This window comes from Nicotiana tabacum, chromosome 11 (assembly GCF_000715075.1).
Source record: "Nicotiana tabacum cultivar K326 chromosome 11, ASM71507v2, whole genome shotgun sequence".
Taxonomy (NCBI): Eukaryota; Viridiplantae; Streptophyta; class Magnoliopsida; order Solanales; family Solanaceae; genus Nicotiana; species Nicotiana tabacum.
Window position 1 is genome coordinate 106,636,445 of NC_134090.1, and position 9,504 is coordinate 106,645,948.

Genomic DNA, 9,504 nt, shown 5'->3' on the forward strand with positions numbered 1-9,504 from the left:
ATCTGTATGCGGCAAAATCAGAGGGTTCAATTTTTTGCTATTAGTTCATTTCAGAAGAACATCTCGAGGCCTCGAGGACACAAAGTTGCGACCGAGTTCCCTCCTTTAAAGCTCGTCGAGGCTAGAGTAAAAATGGGGAGTTCCCAGCGCACGTGGCTAAGTCTGACAAAGCTGGCCTGCCTAGAGCCTGTGTCAGGGTGTCGCGTCTAGCCGTCCCATCTCCATACCTTTATAATTAATACTTTTTGTACTATGATGGGATTCCCCTTCTATATAAAGGGTATCCTTACCATTTTGTAGGGGACGGTTGTTGCTCCAACTATTCTACACGAAATATACAAGAACTCTTTCTTTTCTCTCTAACATATTCTCTCGGTATTATTGCTCATTTTTAATGCCTACATACTTGTTCTTCATTTATTATTTGTCATTAGCCATAAAGAGCCTCCCTTAATTATATGCTAACTGTTATCCCTTTCCTGATTATCATCGATAGCTCGAGCTCGAGCTCAGGCATCGATATCGAGGCCCCTCATCGGTCAGTCCGAGGCCTGAATAGCTAACCCCTCGGTTTGGTCATAACTCTATTTTAGTTCGTATTTCGTCTTTGAACTTCACATACCCAGCATCAACTGCTTAACAACTAGCATAAAAATATATCACGTATTTTAGAGTCCCATCAACAAATTTAATTGTTATTACTATTTTCACGGTAAACAACGATTTATTAGAGTTTCGCGGATCAGTACGGAGATGTCTGAACTTATCTACGAGAGGCTTGTAACTGTTAGGAAAAATTCCACTTCATTTGATTTCCTTGTCGTGCGAGATTTTTGACGTCACAATTCTAAACCTTTGTCTTCTATTCTCTCATAAATGGTGAGGACACGTGCTACCGGAGATGACCAGGCAACCGCACCCCCTACTAGGGCCGCCAGAGGTCGGGGCTGGGGTAGAGGACGAGGACACGTATGTGGTGCAGCCAGAGCACCCGCGTGAGCTGCCATAGAGGAGCCACCAGCAGCTCCAGCCAGAGCCCAGGCACCTGATACGCCTACTTCTACTACTATTCTAGCTCTTCAGTAGACCCTTGCACAGTTCATGAGCATGTACACCACTCTAGCTCAGGCAGGATTGATTCCCCTTGATACAGCCACATTCCAGGTCGGGGGAGGAGCACAGACTCCCGCCGCCGGCACCCCAGAGCAGCGGGTCCAAGTTGATCAGATCCTAGAGGTTATACCTGTCATGCCCCAAACCTGGGGAGGCGTGGCTGGCACTCGATGCCAAACTGGCCCGAGTGAACCACTCTGCAACTATTTTATTTTCTTTGTAACTATCATGGGCCAACATGGCCACAACTCATAATGTATAACTATAAGTGAGAAAACACTGTATTATTGAATCGTTTTTCTTAAAATATGAATACATATGGGCCGTCAAGGCCTTTGACATACTGTATTAAATGAACCTCTATCTACAAAGCCTCTAATTAATATCATTTTACAGGAATAAATAACATAGACATCCTTAACTGCTAAGAGTAGAAACACTTATGAAATAACATTACGTTTACGTATCGTTGCCTAGATCATGCGAAAAGAAAGAAGGATTAACCTTAACATACCTGAGTTGATTCTCTTGACAATCCCTCGAACACACGTCAATGGCAACAACACGTAAAGGCGGACCGTTGTAGGAAAATAATCCGTATGATATTCTTGGAAAAGGTTGCACATGAGCTTCTGAGCCAAACTACAAACATCATGAACCAGCCCAACTAGGATGAACTCTAACTTTTCATGTCGATATGCAGTTCATATACTGCTTCAAAACACTCAAGACTCTGAGGAGGAAGTGAAACTGTCTAGAACATAGTACAAGAAAATGAGCGTACATTGGCAACTAATGAATATGCTATCGATGCATGGTTTGTGAACCTACAAAAGGTTTTCCAACCTGTTAGCCAACCTAAATCTAGTGATGTTGATACCACTTTGTCACTAGTTTACTGAAAGACTCCTATGATGAAATGAGACAGTAACATGGAGAGATGATCCTACTCCCCTGCCCAAGAAGGCAGCTTGTGTTCCATTAATCACGGAAAACAAAAATAAACCTATGTGAAGAATTTAACTATATAAAGATCTAATAGGAAAAATCGAAAAATAAAGAACAGGTAATTTTTTTGCCTTACCAACGCTGAACTGTGGACAGTCGTGCTAAGATAAAGATGTATATTGTTCTATGTTAAGTCTACCATCTTTTTATTCAATGCAGCACCAATCCAATAATAATTTTTTAGGAGGAATGATTAAATACTTATAACATGAAGAGTGGTAATTAAATTGGAAAATGAATGAGAGAAGAAGTGTCTTGTGATTATCAAGCTAGGTTGTCACATAGTCTAAAGTGACTAAGAGTCACTTGTTTGGAAAGTGAGGGGCAGCCACGTGGGGTGGGAAAGATTATTAAAATATTGAATTAATTAATTAGGTAATGACCTGTTATCCGATAATTAACCAATTACCTACGTAATTAAAAATTATCTCAAATTACTTAAAATTCTACTCACTTTTAATACACTTTATACACCTTACTATAATATATTTTACTATCGTGGTCATGTAGTACCATATAAAATTAATACATACATTATTATTTTATTAAAATATCCATGTAAAAATACATATATTTTCTCAACTTAAAATTTTCCTAATCTCATATAAAGAGTAAAAATTCTCGTGCGCTTAATTCTTTAAATGGTAAAAGATAACCTTCTTTTCTTGTGACAAAATAATTTCTTTCTTTATAATAAATAAAATGTCATAAACTTTCTTATATTATGTATATAATTTAAAACATATTCGAAGGTAATAATATTAATAACTTTATAAAATTATATTTTTCAACCTTTTTACAAAAACGTTCCACTCAATATAAATAACATATCAAAATATATCTAACATTAATCTAAATAGTCAAAATGGTTAATAATTAGCAAAAATCAACTCCAAGCATCTTTTTTTTTATACTTCATTCCCAACTTATCACAAAAAAATCTTATTTAAACCGAAATTAAACTTTGAGATCACCTCGAACAAAATTATAAAGAAGAATACAACAAATAAAAGAATCCAATAGAAATACATCAAAACATAAAAAATAATATGCATATCTGTATATAAGTGTATCAATTTATATAAACTGATTTAGCAAGTATAGAAAATACGTGTAAATAAAGTACACTTTTTTTACCTTTCAAATGAGATCCAATCCGCCCAAATTGAGTCGCTGTAAATTTGTAGAGATTGCTCCCCCAATATATAAATGTTTCTGTATATGTTTATATAATATATAATATAAATATACAGTGATCTCATTCTCCCTTCGCTCATATTAACAGTCGTGGTCATTAAAAGTAGTGTTTCAAATCCTCTGTAGAAAAGTACGAGATGTAACATCCCTCTTCCCTTTAGAAACATTCGTCCTCGAATGTTAATTCTTTGAGATTTTCAAAATTTCCGCTAGGGTCTTCTCTGTATAGTAAACTAAAACCCAACCTCTATCTGAGCTCTAGAGTATTCACATTTTTTTGTACTTGAATATCTTGTATCTTTTGCTGTTTTCATAACCTCCCTTCCACAAAGGTAGAAATTACATCTATGCCTTAAAGCTCTATTGTGATAGCACCTCTAGTGCATACAAAATTTTGGTGGAAACTTTATACTGATTTCTTACGACATAACTCTATGGCGCGATCTGGAAACAAAAGAAGGGTAACATTTCTTAAATGCCCTATAGCTTCTTAATAATAAATGTGGCGCGCAACACACCCATAAGTGAGACTCTATTAGGCACGGCTTTGTAGACTTCCTAGGACAACACCCGCTCTGATACCACTTTGTCACGCCCCAAACCTAGGAAGGCGTGGCTATCACTTGTTGTCACACTGGCCCGAGCGAACCACTCTGCAACTCTTTTATTTTCTTTGTAACTATCATGGGCCAACATGGCCAAAACACATAATGTATAACTATAAGTGAGAAAACACTGTATTATTGAATAGTTTTTCTTAAAACATGAATATATATGGGCCATCAAGGCCTCTGACATACTGTACAAAATGAACCTATATCTACAAAGCCTCTAATTAATATCATTTTACAGGAATAAATAACATAGACATCCTTAACTGCTAAGAGTAGAAACACTTATGAAATAACATTACATTTATGTATCATTGCCTGGATCATGCCAAAATAAGGAAGGATCTTGAGTCGATTTTCTTGAAAATCCCTCGAACACACGTCAATGGCAACAATACGTAAAGGCAGACCGTTGTAGGAAAATAATCCGTATGATATTCTTGGAAAAGGTTGCACCTGACTTCTGAGCCAAACTACAAACATCATAAACCAGTCCAACTAGGATGAACTCTAACGTTTCATGCCGATATGCAGTTCATATACTGCTTCAAAACACTCAAGACTCTGAGGAGGAAGTGAAACTGTCTAGAACATAGTACAAGAAAATGAGCGTACATTGGCAACTAATGAATATGCTATCGATGCATGGTTTGAGAACCTACAAAAGGTTTTCCAACCTGTTAGCCAACCTAAATCTAGTGATGTTGATACCACTTTGTCACTAGTTTACTGAAAGACTCCTATGATGAAATGAGACAGTAACATGGAGAGATGATCCTACTCCCCTGCCCAAGAAGGCAGCTTGTGTTCCATTAATCACGGAAAACAAAAATAAACCTATGTGAAGAATTTAACTATATAAAGATCTAATAGGAAAAATCGAAAAATAAAGAACAGGTAATTTTTTTGCCTTACCAACGCTGAACTGTGGACAGTCGTGCTAAGATAAAGATGTATATTGTTCTATGTTAAGTCTACCATCTTTTTATTCAATGCAGCACCAATCCAATAATAATTTTTTAGGAGGAATGATTAAATACTTATAGCATGAAGAGTGGTAATTAAATTGAAAAATGAATGAGAGAAGAAGTGTCTTGTGATTATCAAGCTAGGTTGCCACATAGTCTAAAGTGACTAAGAGTCACTTGTTTGGAAAGTGAGGGGCTGCCACGTGGGGTGGGAAAGATTATTCAAATATTGAATTAATTAATTAGGTAATGATCTGTTACCCGATAATTAACCAATTACTCACGTAATTAAAAATTATTCCAAATTACTTAAAGTTTTACTCACTTTTAATACACTTTATACACCTTATTATGATGTATTTTACTATCCTGGTCATGTGGTACCATATAAAATTAATACATACATTATTATTTTATTAAAACATCCATGTAAAAATACATATATTTTCTCAGCTTAAAATTTTCCTAATCTCGTATAAAGAGTAAAAATTCTCGTGCGTGTAATTCTTAAAATGGTAAAAAGATAACCTTCTTTTCTTGTGACAAAATAATTTCTATCTTTATAATAAACAAAATGTCGTAAACTTTCTTATATTATGTATATAATTTAAAGCATATTCGAAAGTAGTAATATTAATAACTATATAAAATTATATTTTTCAAACCTTTTTACAAAAATGTTCCACTCAATATAAATACCATATCAAAATGTATCTAACATTAATCTAAATTGTCAAAATGGTTAATAATTAGCAAAAATCAACTCCAAGCATCTTTTTGTTTATACTTCATTCCCAACATATCACAAAAAAGATCTTATTCAAACCGAAATTAAACTTTGAGATCACCGCAAACAAAATTACAAAACAGAATACAACAAATAAAAGAATGCAATAGCAATATATCAAAACATAACAAATAATATGCATATCTGTATATAAGTGTATCAATTTATATAAACTGATTAAGCAAGTATAGAAAATACGTGCAAATAAAGTACACTTTTTTACCTTTCAAATGAGATCTAATCCGCCCAAATTGAGTCACTGTAAATTTGTAAAGATTGGTCCCCCAATACATAAATATTTCTGTATATGTTTATATAATATATAATATACACACACACAGCGATCTCACTCTCCCTACGCTCATATTAACAGTCGTGGTCATTAAAAGTAGTGTCTCAAATCCTCTGTAGAAAAGTACGGGATGTAACAATACTGATACCGCCTGTAACCCCAGTTCAGCCCGAGGATAGGGCAGCAGCTTCAAAGGATGAGCAGCGGAGGCTTGAGAGGTTCAAGAAGTACAAGCCTCTTATATTCAGTGGTCTAGCATCAGATGATGCTCTGGGATTTCTGGGAGTCCGATTTTATGATCGTTATGACATTCCACGGCTCGTCTTCAGAAGGCCCGAGGCACATCTCTAGGTTCGACCCCGAGGTTTCCCAATGCCCAACCTCGGGGAAACATAAATTGATGACTATCTTGGATAAGCGGGAAGTTCCCAAGGCGCGTGTTCAAATCTGACAACGCCTGCAAACATAGTATAAGTTCGTACGGTGACATTAAATAGTTGTACCAGCTGTAAATCTTTATAATAAATGCATATGTACTATGTTGGGATTCTCCCTCCTATATAAAGGGGACCCTTATTATTTTTTTCAAACATGATATTTAATACAAGAACATTCTCTGCTCTCTAACCTAAACATTCTCCATTGTCTCTACTTTGATTTATTGCTTACATTTATTGCGTTTCATTGATTATTATTCATTTTTTATTTATCATTGATCATAAAGATCCATCATAAAGGCTCTCAAAACTGTTAGTCCTTCATCGGTCGGCCCCAGTATAGCGTATAGCTCGACCTCGAGGCCCGGCGTAGGCTAACTCGAGGCCCCGATTCTCTGTCATTCGGTTTGCATAACATATTATCTTCAAGCTCTTATCTCTTTTTCTCTTCTCACACTTAGCATCTATTGCTTAACAACTAGTACTAAAATGGTTCACATATTTTTAAAACCACAAAATCAAATCTAATTGTAATTACCATTTTCAAGGTAAACAATTTGGTGCCTACCGTGGGGGTAAAAATAATAGTGATTGTTTTAGTGCTTGTTTACTGAAAATGCAAGTTATTCTTCACACTTTTTCTTGTCCAAGAATCTTTGATTTCAGGTTAAAATGTCTGACTCAGTGAATGCACATGAAAACAACGGTCTCGAGGACCATTGAGAGAATGGTGTAGCTATTTCAGGCACCAGTGTACTGCTGCGAAACCCTGAAGATGCACCAGAGCCAATCCCTGCGGGTGTGGGCACATGCAATGCCCAACACGTCGATATAAGCTCCTACACTAATGGGAGTGTATGCCAAGAAGACCAACAAGAAGCTGAGAGAACCCTAGCTCAGGAGGAGTGAGAGTTTAGCCTTCACGTCATTTTTGAAATGTTGCAGGCACAACAGTTGGCGATCGCTCAACTGCAACGCCACCAAAAAACTCCAAACACAGCAACGCCAGAAACTGTTCCCCGAGCCGAACGGGTTCCAGAGAGATCGAGCAACAATGGGTCAGTAGCCGACTCTGCTATTATGAAGCACCTTGAGGACCTCACAAAGAGGATTGAGTAAGGCAAAAGGAAGATAGAAGCCAATGACAAAAAGGTGGAGACCTACAATTCAAGGGTCGATCAGATCCCGGGCGCACCTTCGATTCTAAAGGGTGTAGATTCAAAGAAATTCGTACAAAATCCATTCCTATCGAGTGCTGCTCCAAAGCCCGTCCCAAAGAAACTCAGAATGTCTGACCTCCTGAAGTAAAACGGAACGTCGGACCCCAACGAGCACATCACTGCTTACACTTGTGTTGAAAAGGGAAATGAGTTGAAGGACGACGAGATTGAATCCGTCCTGTTGAAAAAATTCGAAGAAACACTTTCAAAAGGGGCCATGATGTGGTATCACAACCTATCCCCAAATTCAATAGACTCATTTGCCATGCTAGCAAATTCTTTCATAAAGGCACATGCTGGTGCCATCAAGGTTTCTACAAGGAAATCCGACATCTTCAAAATCAAACTGAGAGAAAACGAGATGCTACGAGAGTTTGTATCTTGCTTTCAAATGGAGCGATGGAATTACCGCCAGTCTTCGATAACTGGGCAATGCAGGCCTTCACCCAAGGTTTGAACGAATGAAGTTCGATAGCTTTGAAGCAGTTGAAGCAGAACTTGGTTTAATATCCTGTCGTGACTTGGGCGGATGTCCACAACCGATATCAATCAAAAATTAGGGTCGAGGACGACCAACTAGGAGCCCCCTCGTGCTCAGTATATCCTAGCAGGCTCCTAGCAAAGGAGCCAAAACCAAACAAGTAAAGGTACGTGTCGTACCCTGAAGATCGATGAAACACCCCAAGGCGTAGTATACCCCGAAACGATCGAAGGGCAGATCGAGGTCAGAATTCTCGGGGACTCGTAAGCAGAGCCGGTTTCGACAGGAATGCAGGACCGGTGGAAGCGTCCCGATTGTCTGAGTACAACTTCAACGTTGATGTGTCGGACATCCTATCGGCCATAAGTAAAATCAAAGACACCAGGTGGCCAGAACTCATACTTTCAAATCCGTCGCAAAGGAACCCTAACCTGGTGTGCAAATTTCACGGCACACACGGTCATAGGACCCAAGACTGAAGACAGCTCCTAGAAAAAGTAGCCCGACTAATCAACAAAGGGCACCTCTGAGAGTTCCTCAGCGACCGAGCCAAAAATCAATTTCGCGAAAGAGAGGCGAACAGAAAAAATGAAACAGAAGAGCCACAACATGTCATCCACATGATTGTTGGAGGAATCGATATCCCACATGAACCCATTGTCCAGTGAACAAAAATATCCATCACAGGGAAAAGCAAACTCGAGGTTACAAACCCGAGGACGCTCTCACATTTAGCGACAAGGACATCGAGACCTTGTCTCAGTATCATAACGATGCATTGGTAATTTCTTTTCTTGTGAATACATTTCAAATTAAATGTGTACTTGTGCATCTAGGTAGCTCGGCTAACATTATCAAGTCGAGGGTGGTGGAGTAGCTAGGACTGCTCGACCGGATCGTGCCCGCCTCTCGAGTCCTCAATGGATTCAACATGGAAAGTGAGACAACAAAAGGAGAAATCACCCTCCAAATCAATGTGGCGTACACAACCCAAAACGCCAAATTTCATGTCATCGAAAGAGACATGAGGTACAATGCCTTGCTCGGAAGGCCATGAATACACTGCATAAGAGCAGTACCATTAACCCTTCATAAAATGATGAAGATTCCAACAAAGGACGAAATAAAAATGGTATATGAAGAGCAGCATGCAGCAAGAGAGATGTTTGCGGAGCATGACATAGCACCAACGTCGATCCCTTCAACATCGAAGGAGCCAAAAGATAAAAAAACAGCGAAGTAGCAATTGTAAGCTATACTCTCGGCTGCACCCGAGCGAATGAGCAAAGGACCGTACTACATCCCCAGAGCAAGCAGTTGAAGAATAACGAGGATCGAAGTGCCATAACTGCTCAGGTATAACCATCTCCCTTTTCATTTACGCCTTACA